This window comes from Amia ocellicauda, chromosome 20 (assembly GCF_036373705.1).
Source record: "Amia ocellicauda isolate fAmiCal2 chromosome 20, fAmiCal2.hap1, whole genome shotgun sequence".
NCBI classification, from domain to species: Eukaryota; Metazoa; Chordata; class Actinopteri; order Amiiformes; family Amiidae; genus Amia; species Amia ocellicauda.
In genome coordinates this window covers 14,119,461-14,135,190 of record NC_089869.1, presented here as the reverse complement: position 1 = coordinate 14,135,190, position 15,730 = coordinate 14,119,461, and the positions used below count along the sequence as shown (strand labels likewise).

General features: G+C 36.4%; 1 long non-coding RNA gene across 2 annotated transcripts; it reads left to right on the top strand.

Annotated features, from left to right (window-relative positions):
• The first annotated feature begins 475 nt into the window (after nucleotides 1-475).
• Nucleotides 476-14,029, top strand: LOC136716001 (uncharacterized). 2 transcript variants are annotated; one of them, XR_010805107.1, is made up of 3 exons: nucleotides 476-664; nucleotides 1,589-1,707; nucleotides 12,614-14,029. It is a non-coding gene; the product is annotated as an uncharacterized LOC136716001 (long non-coding RNA). The 2 variants fall into 2 exon arrangements; XR_010805106.1 differs by lacking the exon at nucleotides 12,614-14,029 and adding an exon at nucleotides 10,244-10,874.
• The last annotated feature ends 1,701 nt before the right edge of the window (nucleotides 14,030-15,730 follow it).

Below are 15,730 nucleotides of genomic sequence, written 5' to 3'. Positions count from 1 at the left end.
ATGTGCGTCTGCATGTAATACTAATAATGAATATATTGTTCCAAGGCAGTCATTTTCTGAGGACGTTAAACATGAAATAACTGTGTAAATTGGTTGACTATCAAATCAGATTTCAAGATAAATGATCCCACGACGTTTTCAGTAAATACGCACCGAGATACATAAATATGAAATGCACTCACTCATAAGGCCTATGCTTTGAGTATATGTTAATTGGTCAACTGAACTGGAGTGTTTTACAGCGGGGTCCTGTCCTTCACTATCAATAATAATACACACTAAATGGAGGATACGGTAGAAATGGAAGATACTTATGTACCATTTAAATGAAAGAAAATGAGGCACATGTCAGTCGCCTATAGGTTGATAAAGGAGGAAGGGTCTGCACAGCGGTGGGGGGATACGAGTCAGTCTGGACCGGGTTTAGTGGGCATGGGCAAGAAAGGATGGAAAGGGGGTCGGGATGTACATATCATAGTGGTATTGAAGAATATAGTCATACATTAGTTGTTGGCATGAGCACTCGTTTGTTCTGTTAAGGGTGTGGTATATTATTATGTTCAGGTACAGAGCGGAAGAGAAACCTGCGTGGGAGTCTCTGAAGCACAAGTCGCAGCTGCTGTCAGGGAGCAGGTTGTGTTGTGTTGGCTGTATTAAAGGACAGGTGAGTATCGGATTTGTTTTAGGGTCGGTGGCTTTTGGAAAACATGTATAGTAGGACTGTGGTAACGAATCGGTTAATCCTGTGTGGATTGTACACAGAAGATTGTTTTTAGACTTCTCTTTTGAAAATCATATCTTTTTGGGGAATAATGTTTACAAAATCATTATAGTGAATGTTTTATTTAAGATACATCGTCTTTTCTGTCTCATGTGTGTGGCTGTATTAGTTGTAGTCCGAAATATTCACACCGTTCATTTGAACCAGTTTTTGTGATTCGGTTAATTTAATGCATATTGTTAATTAAAGAGCAGTCTTCATATTTATCTGTGATATATTGTTTATAGATTGTGGAACATTACTGCAGCTTATAAAGTTTCCAGCTGTAGGATGTAAGAACTTTATATTTAGGTTGACTCATATTATATATATTATATAGATCATGAATAAGTATTTGATAGAACAAATTGTTAAATTAGTCACTGAAAATCATTGTTTCAAATGAAGCGTGAGACTATACACAAACTGAGCATTTTGTATTAAGAATTTATATTTAAACTCTTGAATATTGTTAACCGTCTTATATTGCATAGCCAATGATGCATACTATTTAATTATGTGTATAATGAGAATCAGTAGGCCTATATGGGCTTGAATTGGAATTGAACTACAAAAGTCCCCCAGTCAGACAGTGTTGCCGCCGACGGTCGGTGTCTTTAAACTGTCGTTATCAAAAGTTTATTAATAAACCTTATCGGCCGATAGCAGGGCCCCAATAGCAATTAAAATTCCTTGAGGAAAACTGATTGACGTTTTTAGCTAATACAATCTGTTGGTATCAGTTTCCTTTCCGTTTTAGAGGACCTCTCTCCGTCTCTGTCACCCTCTCTTTCTGAAAAGACATAACCCAAGTCATTTACTCCTCAGTTTCCTGAATGATAGGTACACTGGTTTCTTCACCAGACGAAATGTGGTTTGGGATGGGTGGTTCTGCAGAAGAGACAGACAGCACACAGACACACAGACAGAAACCACACAAAAGCAATGTAAGTGATCCCAGTGTTGCCCACCTCTACGAATCTGAAATGTGCAACGTGACTAATTCCAAACACATTAGTACTTCAGTCGACTTTCTATTCTTGATATTGCTGTTCTTCATTAGGACACCACTCCACATATTCCGCCTTATATTTAGTATTACAACGCTTTTCTAAGAGGGATATAATTCAAAATATACAACTCTGTTAAATTATCTGATAATATTCACAGCGAGCGCTTATTCTAAATATGAGGCGTATTTAAATGTAATTTCCCATTGAGTGCTTGCGTGGGAGTTTATATAGAAATATTTCTCATACTGAATTTATGGAAAAATCATTTAATAGCCTTATACACCGTCGTTTGTGAAATAAGTGTTAAATACAGGCTGCAGTTATAGTTTGAGTTATCCTGAATTTATTTCCATATCCATACATCATAAAGCAGCAATGGATTTTCGACTTCACAGGCAGCAGTGGATTCAGACTTCATATATATATATATATATATATATATATATATATATATATATATATATATAGAGAGAGAGAGAGAGAGAGAGAGAGAGAGATTATTAGTTTATAATAATAATAATAATAATAATAATAATAATAATAATAATAATAATAATAATAATACTATATCCTAAAGAACAAATACAATAAACATACATATTTAGACGAGTCTGTTACTTTCTGCCACAAATGCTCTAGGAATGTGTTTCTCTCTGTTAGAGAATATTTAGGTACCCAAACAATGTAAAAGACTAATATTAACTACTGTACAAGCTCTTCTCACACTTTGGTATGTATCGTACTGTGGAAAACCGTGCACTGGTCTGTGTATAAACCCACCCGATTTATAAACCGAGGTTTCTCGCAGGAGTGCCAGGCTCTCTCCACGGGGAGATGTTTAGCTTCCTAATTTAGCACAGATACACACCGAGAGAAGAAGAGCTGTGGAGCCAACTGTCACATAATGTGCTTGAGTCTGCTTTAAGAAATGCTCTTCTTTTGATCTGTCTTACTTCAGCAAGTAAAAAGCAATAATAGTTTTCAATAGAAATTTACAAAATACATTTCACAACAACAATGATCTTGAGTATCCTACGTTAACATTTAATCACGCTTGAAGTCCTCTGTTAAGAACGTTATCCAGATCTTTATTTTTGATTTAATGTTAGATTTGCGTGGTTCAGATAATTAAATCACGAATGACCCAATAGCCTAATAAAATACTTTACTAGGCTACTATTACAACTACCACCACCACCACAACTACTACTACTACTACTACTACTACTACTAATAATAATAATAATTTGAACGAGAACATGAAAAGCAAAGACAGAAGGAATTAAATGGTTTCATGGGTAGCACTTTCCCTTTCTTTTGCTTTCTCCAGTTAAAAGGCATCAAGTTTCCACCTCTCTTACCCAGGAGGGAAACAGCGGGACCAGTTCAATTTAAACACACTGCGTAGGCATCATTTTGTGACTAAATCACACTAAAACCATCAGTAAGTTAAATGAATGTATTCTGTCATAACGCTTGTGCAACATGAAGTTTGACGGTGAAATATATTAGTCTATTTTGGGAGGTAACAGATTGTTTTTACTTTTACATTTACCAGATTGTATTTAAATTAATATTTGGCTACCTCGAATCAGTTCGGTTTGTAGTGCTAAGTTTTACCAGTATATTATTATTATTATTATTATTATTATTATTATTATTATTATTATTATTATACTCATTCATCATATTTATGACATTATAACATAACAATCTATACTCTCTTTGTTTCCAAATTAACTATTGTGTGCTCGTCTTGTAAACAATCCTCTATTAGTGTAGTTGTATTATTATTATTATTATTATTATTATTATTATTATTATTATTATTATTATTATTATTATTCAGTTATACATATATAATAACTGCCATATTTAAGACATTTGTTATATTAAATATGAAAAGTTTTCATCATTATTATAGTTATTATTATACTCTATTAATGATACGTGTATTTTAAATTAACATTGTGCTTTGTATCATTTTATGAATACGCTATCATTGTGATGTATAATTTGTTATTTCTTTTTCATATATTGATTTTTATACAGACATAATTAGAAACAAGAAATAGACAACCATCTCTGCACTATTATATACACCAATGGCTATGATATTAATTCAGTAAGTTGAAACATACACTAAAATGAGCGTTGGGGTATTATTTATTTCTATTGTTATTGTTGGTACGGCATTAGTTATTGTCATTACCAGTAGATCATGGCTTTTATTATAGTCTATAACCTGCCAACACAACAAAGAGCAAAGTGTGTTGAGAACAAAATGCAATTGGATGAAATCCAGACCTCAGGTTTTCTCACCTTATTATCCACGGCTCTTTACAACGTGTAGTAGCCTATTGAGGACTGATTGAAACCAGAACGTAGACGTGCCATCTTCCTGGACGATAATAATAATAATAATAATAATAATAATAATAATAATAATAATAATAATAATATGTCTATGCTTTCTAATCACAAATATGAAAATGTCTAAGTATATTCCATTTGCTCCTGTGTGTATATTCAGAGGGGCGGCTGGTATCACCGAGTATACCATGTGTGCTTTACCTGGGTTTGGTCATAACAATAGGAAATGCTACACCTCTTGTCTCCTGTCAATTGTGGCCAAGTATAGGCGCCACTGACAAATGCTTGGGTGCTGCTAAAACCAGGGGGAAGAAAAGGGAGAGAGGGAGACGAGCTAATCTCATCCGCTGGCCATCAGCAGGGCTGTTTAGATTAGCACAGAGGATCCGAGCTGTGTCTCTTCAAACGGGCCATTTGAGAGAGTGAAAGGGGGGCCACCCCAGTGTTCTCTCCTCACCCCAAACAGATCCTGTGCACTTGTGTTGCTTAAAGGCTGTGTATGACTGTGCTTTTGTTGGTTTGTTTTGGACAAAGGAGAATTATGAGCTTTCACAGATGTAAGGTGTGCTCCACAGAAACACATGCTTCAATTCCATGCACAACACCCCCCCCCCCCCCCAACATATCCCGAATACTCAATATAAAAAATTACATTTTAAAGTAAAGCATGATTTTTCTTTTTATCTCGGACTCTTTTGAGTGTTTTATCTATCGAGGCTGTCATTGGATATTTTCCAAGATGAATAGGTCATTACACGTCCATATAGATGTTCTTGTGTTTTTTAATCGATGTGCACTGTCAGAGATATACCCGAAGACCAGGCAGACCCCGAAGATGAATTAAACCAGATTGTGCGTCCAGCGGCGCGGATCGGGTACAGTTGTGGTTTCTGCTCTCCAATCCATCATAACGCCACTACATCTCCCTATATATACTGAATGGCTGGGGTACTAGATGCCTTTGTCTTGATTAATGATCTTGCATTAGATAAATCCACAGTGTATTATATTTCATGGCTGTCTCATTTGTTTCTCGTTGAACACTAAACTGAAGTTGTCATGGATTTCAAGGGAAATAGTTTTCAAAATCTACGCTGTGATTTTTGAGCCATAAGGATAAATCATGTGCGTTGAATAACCAAAAGTGAATGATTTTGAATATATTGGTGACCATGTTTACAACTGTATCCTGTAAAATACATACTTTCAATTAGAAGGGTCATTTGAACAAACACAGGTTACATCTGATAATGTTACATTTCACACATGCTGTTTGTTCAAGGACAGCACAACTTTGTGTTCCAATTTACCATGTTAATGTGTCTATTTAACAAAAGTCTGAGTTGCAAAAATACATGATAGTTTTAACAATACACATTATTGTGTTGTAATTTGGTCAATTTGAACACAAAGTTGTGTCGATCTAAGAGTGTGTGGTCCTTTAAAATCACTGTGATAAGGGTAACACATACTGTGTAAATATTAAACGAAACAGGCACTGGACAAGTGCTGGAGTATTAGTGAGACTGCATACACATACAGTGCAAAAAGTTACATTAAAAGTATGATTAGCAAAGGTTCTGTTGCTATGTTGTTCTTTCTAATTATAGTTCGTAATATATTATTATTTATTTATGAATTCATGTATTCATTTATGTATGTATTTATGAGTATTAGAACGTGACTCTTGACAATCACAAGTAACGATTAAGTATACGTTCATGTTAGAACAGACGGCGTATTATTCGAATTGAAGGAATTTCATAGTATAGTATAATACTACTACAAATACTAATAAAATGTCTGTTCCGGTGTAGCACCCAGATTTTCACGATCTGCAGTATAAATAAATGTGAACATATTGAAGTGATCATGGTTTATGTAAGTACCAGAAGAACACAATTTGCCTTCACAATTGCGTTATAGAGCATGGTTGTCACGGCCCAAGTTGCTCATGTCTCTTCTGAAATATCTCACATGTCATCGGATGGAAGCACAGTATTTAGTTTTGATTTAGTGCTTCCCTCAATTGAAGATCAACCACCTGGGTTTTACTGTTTACCCGATATTAAAGGTAATAAGGACAACAAAATAAATCTATAGCCAAAATCCCCAGATACATGGCATTGCTATTGTTAAAATACAGACAGGATGCGTTTTATGACCTATATAACAAGTGGGCTGCAAACAGATAAGTACCCAACACTGTAATTCAATGGTGGTCAGCAAATACTCCGGTGGGAGCGATTGCCCAGTAATGTGTCCTAATGATGTTTTTACAAAATGAGCACCAGCGAACTACCACATATTTCTCATGAAACTTGTCACATGAAACTTATTATTGAGAACAATCGAAATCTGTCTTGCTTTAAAATAATATAGGGATAGATCTGCATAAATGCATTCAATTTTTGGTCACGCCTGTGGTTTCGGAAATAATTAATTTAATTAAATTGAACTTGAAATAATAATAATAATAATAATAATAATAATAATAATAATAATAATTATTATTATTATTATTATTATTATTATTATTATTATTATTATTATTATTATTTGTTGTTGTTGTTGTTGTTGTGATTTGTAATGAAGGGTATTCTTGTCGTCGTATGATAAACTAGACTTGGAATTTCAACTTGGAAATGAAACTATATTTATAATTGCAGATTTAACTGATGAAACTAATTCTGTTCTCATTTAATGCTGCGGGTCGTGGGTGTGGGCAGATCCCATGACTGTGTTTGGATAGCAGAGCCGCAGTCAGGCCGCTAATAGCTCCATTAGGACACGGTATCTCACTGATCCATGAAGCCTATCTGACCATGGAAAGCAGATACCAGTAGTCTCTGGAAATTACCTCCGATAATAACTGTCAACAAACAACCCCAGCATCTCTTTTGAACTCCCATCATTCAGCTTTGTTACACTATTCCATATAGTGTGTATATTACCAAAGAGAAATGCAAACCACCCATAATGCATGTTGTACAAAAGAGTTTGGGATTATGTATGCCTTCTGACAATGATTTAAACGTGTTAGGAAACAGGTTTGTACTTCAGGATTAGCGGGCAGGTCAAAGTAATGATTTGGTCCAAAACTCTGGACCAGCGAGCTACTGCAAATGACACCCTGATTCCTGATAACGGCTCTGCTTTAGTTTTCGAGAACAAGACTAGGCTATAATCTACAGTTGGCAAGAGGGTTCATTGTTGCATGTGATCCGGGTTCGTCTAAACGTGAATAAATACAAAACAGCACTGATCACCCGTGCCCATAATTGTAATTCCAATATTTATGTTGTGTGTCGTCCCCCTTCCCTGTTATTAATTCACTTGCACTTTTCACTGTGTCCCGATCCCTCTCTCTGTCGGACTGGCTCCGATCAGCTAACCCACAATGAGGTTTTACACTTCATTAGGAAAATTGAAGGTTCAAAAACGAATTGCTTCATAAAGTCGAACAGCAGTTATCTACCACAGATCATTTAAAAACGACATGCATATACACACTATTAAATCAGTTGTGTATAAAATTATATACATCATGTTTCCATCATGCTGATTTATATGACTCATATCCGTAATCATAATAACAACAACAACAACAACAATAATAATAATAATAATAATAATAATAATAATAATAATAATAATAATAATAATAAATATCCCAATGATTTTAATAATCTTCTAAATGTTGGTGGTTCTGTATTTCGCATGAATTATTTTACATTGAATGATGCACTATGTAGAAATGTTCCTTTACAAATGTAGTGAAAATGTTATACAATTGAAACTAAAATCAATCCATTCATCTATTGGATATAGTATTACATGTGCTTCGATATATATATATATATATATATATATATATATATATATATATATATATATATATATATATATCGTAGTAGGATTTAAACTTTATTTTGTACAACTTGTGGCGTTGAATGGTTTATCTAAGTGAACTTCTGTTTCTCGTACTCTGTCAGAGACCACGCCAAACTAGAATGAAACATAGCAGTTTTACGGGCCAGAGGAATTCGTGATTTATGTGGGAAATAAAATAAAATAAATCTGTTCACGAGCTCAGAATATTATTATTATTATTATTATTATTATTATTATTATTATTATTATTATTATTATGAATAATATTTTCTGTCGATAAAGATTTTAATATTCAAGTTGATCAGTTGAAAAATTGAACCTCGTTTCCTAGAACCAGCCACCACCGAGTTTTATGGTGTTTAAATAAACACCATTATTTTGCCTTGAAGGTCGCTAAACTATTAACAATGCGAAGATTTCCGTAGTTATAAATAGATAAGAAACCTTGCAGTTTTCAAAATGTACAAATTCATTGGTTAAGTTATACACCCCATAAGGAAATTGTGGAGACAGAAGAACAAAAACACAAACTACAAAACGACGTTCCTCATATTATATTCATAACCTTTAATTAGTTACATTACTGAAAATTGTAAAACAAAACAAAAAAATTGTGTCCGAACTAATTAGAAATGAAGTGCAATCCAGATATCGGCATAATTTTGCTAAGTATAAGCAGTGTACATACATTCAGTATATATATATATATATATATATATATATATATATATATATATATATATATATATATATATATATACACACATATATACACGTTTTAAATATATTTTAGATGTAAACCAGTTTGTTAGGCCTACGTGAATTTGCTTTGATTTGTATACGATACAGGATAGATTTATGTAACGGGTTTAAGGTTGTGAGACAATGTTTGGTAATGTATCATATGTTGCAGATTTCACTGGTCGATTTTCTAATTAAAACAACAAAACAAAAACAAAAACGAAACGGCAGCACTTTCTTTTTTATCGACACAACAATGTGAATTCAAATGCAACGTATTCAAACAAACCACTAGAATATCCTGAATACATGCTGTCTGGTTTGAAACACTATTAACTCGGGCCCTGTTTTACGTATATGAATTTCGTGAGTGATTGATTATTTCCTAAGATCAGGGATGCAGCTTCTATTTTCAACGTTCCGTCCATTCTCTTAAAACTCTCTTTATTCCAATCATGTACAAATACGGATTTTGTAGCCATATTTTGTCTGGGAATTTTCTCGAATAAAAATAGACGAGGAAGAGATGTCCCCTTGGCTCTGAACTGGTTAAAATGGGCAGATCATTCAATCAGGCGCTGACAGCCGGATCCCCCTCCCGCCATTAGCGCGCTTAGACAGACAGCGCTTTATCGGCTCTCTATCTCGTAAACAGTTCCTCCCTCGCCCTGCTTAGCGATGGCCGGCCTGTCTGTTTTACAGCCTACAGCACATTGTGTCATTAATTACTCTCAGTTAAACACAGCCTGTGTCCCAATCCAGGCTGCTGCTCTCAGGCCTGGTCTCTAATGGACATGTCCAAAAGAGGTAAGAGCCTCTAACCGTCCTGCGCTGCTCATGTCCCTCTCCACGCCGTGCGCTCGGAGGCAGTTTCATTATCCACTGAAGTGTCCATTTCCCTTAGATTGTAGTGCAGGACTATAATCAAGGTCCGTGTCCCAGCTGTGTATAAAGTAGCCCACACTTTATGAATATAGGCCTACCTTAAAAATACTACTACTGTTGCATTGGCAGGAGTATCCCATCCCAATACTAGTCAGATTCATTGAATGCATGTATAAGAGTTTAATCAACATACATATAGACGGTGACCACAATGCTCAAATTGATCACACTTAATAGGCTAATTCAAGTAGCTTAATCTTAGAAACTTGACAACTATCCGTTGTTTTTTTTTAGCACGCACAAATCACCGACAGTTTGTACTTGCAATATAAACGCGCAGTTTCAGTTTGCTTCGGAAAAATCGGAAAACGACTTTGCCTGGTCCGTGAGGAATATTAGCTTGATTTGTCACGTTGTCTTTTGTCGTTTTATTTTATTGACCCCTTTAATTGGCTGTAATAATAGATGCGAGCATTGCGTGCCTGGAGAGAAAACGATCATTAAGGCTGGATGGAGTTAACCTCTGGGGTCTGCACCTCGGAGTCAGTGTCCAGCCCCTGCGTGTCTCTGTCCCCAGTGTCCCGCCCCACTCCAAGATGGATGGATGGACTGACAGTGACCATAGCGTGCCACTGCCGGTCTCGATGCCGGCTGACCCAGAGCACTGTTTACAGGGAGGAAGAGGCTGTTTCCTGGAGCTAACAAAACCCAGGCCTGAAAAACAGTAACGGGGAGGCGGCTGCAGCGGTAAGGACAAGCAAATTCATCATCTTCATCATGACCTCACGCTGGACAGGAGTTCAGCCCCAGAGAGCCCAAGCAGACAGGTCAAGGACCCGACCTGAATGGGGAAGTTTTTCATGCTAACAAGCCTCAGATCCCAGGCTGTCACAGACAGATGCTGTTGGGGCAATATGTACGTTTTCCTATCTCCATACAATGACTTGCATTCCTAAAAACGTGATTTCTACATTAGTATTGATTATTGTAATGTAATCTATATTGTCAGTAATATTTGGAACTCCTATACCCGTCAGTGCAAATAAGTGTCATTTTATGAGTATGTATGTATCTATATTTATATCTGTATCAATATTTGCAACACAGGTGCGGTTTTGGCAAGCTGTAATGTATAGCTGTTGGTTTCACCCTTTTAGCTTCTTTGAGTATCAGATATCTGAATGAGTTGGCATGTTAGTTACTTAATATATATATATATATATATATATATATATATATATATATATATATATATATATATATATATATATATATATAAAGTATTAGCTGTACAACTACAAGAATTTTCCACTAGTATTTATATTTTTTACAGGTCACTGTGTGTGAGTGCTTTGTGGGTGGGGTCTTATTCAGTTCAATGTGTTGATACTAGTCTCAGTAAACAAATATGTATTTATCTCTCACAACCAACTCTTGCCAGTTTTAATGCTGCTTAATGTGTTTGTAATTGTTTGGTTCTGCAACGTAATGTCATTGGCAGCTGTCCATGTGGCACCGTGTTGGTTTAAAAACCTTTGAAATGCTTTCCTTGCCCAGGGTGTTTCTGGGGAGTGTTCAGGGTGCGGGCGTGGGATGCTCTTAGCTTTACATTTTCATTGGACCAGCATCAGGAAATAAGGCCTGCAGGTCTTTGATAGATCATTATACACAGTGAGTGAGGGTAGCTAGAGAGGTTATGAAAATATTAAACAGGAGAATTAATTGGAAGGCCTTAATACCTCTTGAGTTGGACAATTTTCAATCTGTCTGTCTTGTCTAGGTCTAAGAGGCACACGTCACTGAGTTCATGTAGTTTGACTGAAATGGCCACAATCATGTGCTGGACATGTATTTATTTGGAAAGCCGGGTACAAATCAATTTTACATGATCGTCTCTCCTCCTTCTCTCAGCAGGACAGAGATAATAATGTGTCACAATATTAGATGTCAGTAATTTACATTTGCAAAAGGCAGAAACCCTCAAAATGACAAGTTTATCTGAGAACTCGGACTGTTCCCTTTGATTCAAATCTCTTTCTATGCAGACATTTGAAACCGTGGCATAAGCTAATTTAAATATTTGTTTTCAGGAAACCTCTGTTCACTTTAAAGATGCAGAAATAATTTTTATGAACTGTTTCTGGTTGTCACTCATTTCAGTTTGCAGCAGCCAGGTTTAGAGGCTTTTTATACTGTGAGACGGACAGTATTTGAAGACTACTGAAAGTGGTTGCTTGGAGGCCTCCAGAAACATAAACACTCGTGGAGAAAGTATATTAATGTTGCAGAGCATAATGTTGAGAGTTGTATTGTATATTATATATTGTACATTGTATATATGAAAAGGCTGTTTTGCCCAAATGTGGGTCTTTGGGACCTCAGTGTCTGCTAGGTTGTTGTTCACGCTGCACTCTGCTAATACATGAAACCCTTGACCAAATGAATTATAAGATTAAACCCTTTTTGTGTGTGTTTTAAATTGTGGATTGCAGGGTGTTAATATCATTTTAGAGGTACTAAAACAATGATTAGTTAAATTAAGGTTTAAATGAATACAATGGTGAAGAACACTGATGATTCGGGATTGGGAAACCCTATATTGTAAGGAATTTGGAGTCTAATGATGAGTCTCCTTTTTTTTTTTCACGGTCAGTGTGAACACTAATGTGCCCCTTGTTTATATTTGACTTTACTATAGATCTTCAGTTGACTGCCACTGTGAGTGGATATTGGAGTGCAGTTAAAATAAAGCCGTGCTCTGTTTTCCTGTATGGTAATTTCCGTATTAGAGCACCACATGAAGAAAATACACATATACATAAATAAATTAATGAATAAATAAGACTAATCTTCATGTACAGGGAGGGATAAGACATTTCCTACAGTATAAAAAACAGTAGTGTGCACTGTGGAGTTCAATGTATTAAGAGCTGTAGTTTCTCAGCAGCAGCTGGGGTCCTCCCTGTATCTGAGGGATCTGCAGGCTTTCAGCGGGTCAAGGAAAGTGAGGAACTCCACCTACAGCCTTATCAGCGCCGTCCGGGACTGTTCACACTGCAGCAGGCCGAGACCTGGCCTGCGATTATGCTGTTGACCTGCCAGGATGACTTATGGCAAACCCTCTGTGTGAGTCTCGGAGCAGGAGGAAAGGAGCTGCTTTGGATGAGAGCCCGGGAGCTCAGCTGGGCTCTGAAGTAATGGTTTCTTCGCTAGACAGACCCGTGTAACAAGGAGCTCTAATCTGATAGTCTGGCGAAGGAAGTCAAAGAAGTTTAGAGCCCTCGCCCTCTGAGACCAATAAATTACAGTTCAGCATTTCTCAGAGACTGTGTTTGTTTTGCAGGTGTGTATCTGTATATACATACATGAGTCTGTATATGGTAATGTGTGTGTGTGTGTTTTAGATATATATTTATAGCCATGCTGATATTCTTGTGAGAAAAACATTAGTGCATAAGAAAAAAATGTATTTTAACTGCACATTTCTGTTGAATAACCCAGTAAGTTTGGATTCCTCCTACTTCTATGGAACTAGAAGCTTTTCCCCCCTTTTTGTGTTGTTTTAAACTGTTTGCTGGAAGAAAATGGGTGCCCATACCGTTTAACATTTGTTATGTTTTGTCTGACCTAAAAAAAAACTCAAAGAGAAAATAAAAAGGTTATATTGAGTTCATGTGGCTCCAACTTGTAAGCAGTTAGGAACTCTAATTTCTAAATTATTATTACAATTATTTCTAGAATAATTGATAGTGTCATTAAAGTTAAGATGCACACAATTTGACCTTTCATTTAGTAAACATCTCTGCTGAGAAAAGCTAAAACTGTTCCAAACACCAAGTGTGGGGTCTCCATCAAAGTGACAATTTGTTTTCGGTAACGCAAGACATCTCATACATAACAGAGGTCATCTCTGTAAATAAGAAAAGTAGCCCCCCCACCTCCTCCCCAGATAATTTAATTGAATTCTACCAGACCAGATTCCTTTATGCCTTGTAAGCATAATTCTAGACAGAAAATACAGTGTATTGATCACTGCCTGCCATGTCTGAGGTCTGAGCATCCATCAACATCTGGCATCCTTGACGATAAACAAATGGGCCTTCCTTCCCACTCCAGTATGTGTGAGAATGCAGCTGCATTGTCCTTCACTCTGCCACCGGAGCAGGCTGGGGGGGAGTGTGTGTGTCTGTGTGTGTGTGTGTGTGGCGTTGTGCCCTTGGGAGAATGAACTGATACTGTAAGTCATAGTTAAACCCTTCCATTTTTCAATAGAAATCCCATAAGGTTAAAGGAGAAATTTGACTGTACATACAACATGTTTAAAAGGTTCTTGTTGTTGTTATCATGATGGTTATGATGGTTATTACGCCTTGTATCAGTGTGTTTGTTTCCCTCCGTCAAAAAACAGCAGATAGCCTTCACAATCTCAACCAAACGAGACTAGAGAACCTTGTAAGCACACGCCTTGATAAGCCTTGATTGACTTGCTAATCAATGACTTTTTCTGCATAAGATTGAGCCTGAAAAGGGTTCGATACCATGATTGGGTTTCCATTGATCCTAGGAAGAAGATAAAGTATGATAATTGTAAATCCATAACTACTCTTCACGAGGAGGGGCGTTCGGTGAGAGAAGACGCAAGACACCCGAATTTGTCTGTTCCTAATCTCCAATTACAAAGACGAGCAACGGGTGCCGAAATCTATGCTTTGGTCTTGTTTCAGTGACATACCTAACATTTAAATCATATATATCTGAATACAATCTCGTTCCCTGTTTAATAGTCTAATCATGCAGTTCGGTTCTAGCATGAGGGGGTTAAGGTGTGTTGTTCTTTTTGACCCCACAGAGAAGAACAAATTAATACTTTTAGTTCTGGCTTTTCTGTTCCTGGCAACATCCACATGTTCTTACTGCTGTTACTAGTTCAGGGATGTGGGCTATCATAACAAGCCACATCACTTGCAGTTTGAAGTTTTCTTTTGTTCCACAAGGGCTGAAATTGCACACCAGGCCATGAGCAAAGATGTAAAAAATATTAATAATTGACTGTATGTATTTTAAGAATCTTATTACTCCCATTGAAAGGTTTTAAGTTAGGCAAATTATGCAGAACATCTACGATATGATCAGGTCTGATTGAACACAAATAGTCGTACACTGTTAAAGTCATGTGACACAAGGCCACATACAGCCAGAAACTGTGTCAAACAAGGGAAGATATTTGAATGATGAAATATTTGCAGTGAAGAAGGTAATTTGGGAAAGCCACATATTTCTTACTTACAATCCCTGACTTGAGGATGTTTTATGTGCCCCAGAAACACGACCAGTTCTACTCAAACCTGACATCTGCTGGAGAGAGAGGGTACCTTTTATTCACCTTCTGGAAACTAGGATATGCAAGTGTGAAGCAATTACAGATAAATTATATATATATATATATATTTCTGACAACAATGTTTCATGTAGGCTAAGGCTGTTTACATTTTAAAAAGTGTTTTGATTTTGATGTTCCCACTTTGTATTGGTATTATTGTAGTGTTTCACACTCATTATCAGTGAACCTACAGAAGTGTTTAGATGTTTTAAAATTGCTTTTTAAAGTGCCGCATCTTAGGAAAACCACAGCAAGTCATTCAGGAGGATTAAACTTGAAGTAGGCATGCAAAGCACTTATTAAATAAATAGGTAAGTATAAGAGAAATGGAAAACGTATCAAATTACAGTACAATTCAAGACATGTCTATATAGGGAGCCAATGAGCAGCGTGCTCAGGAAAGCTAAGGCTGATTACTGACAGAGAGCTGTACCTTAAGCGATGTTGTAAATCAGATGTTTCTACCTCTGAAATGTGAGTAATTGTCAGTCCTATTAAGAACCCCCTTCCCCTGTCACTAGAGTAGTTTGAAACTGTCATAGAATTGGCTGCTACAGGATTTCATATAATAGGGTGATCAGTTTTAAATGCAAGGTTAATAGCAGACAGGGTTTGAAACAGACACATCGGTGCCTCAATCAGAAATCCATGAAACAGCCAGGGTTGAGACAATGGCTTTATTTG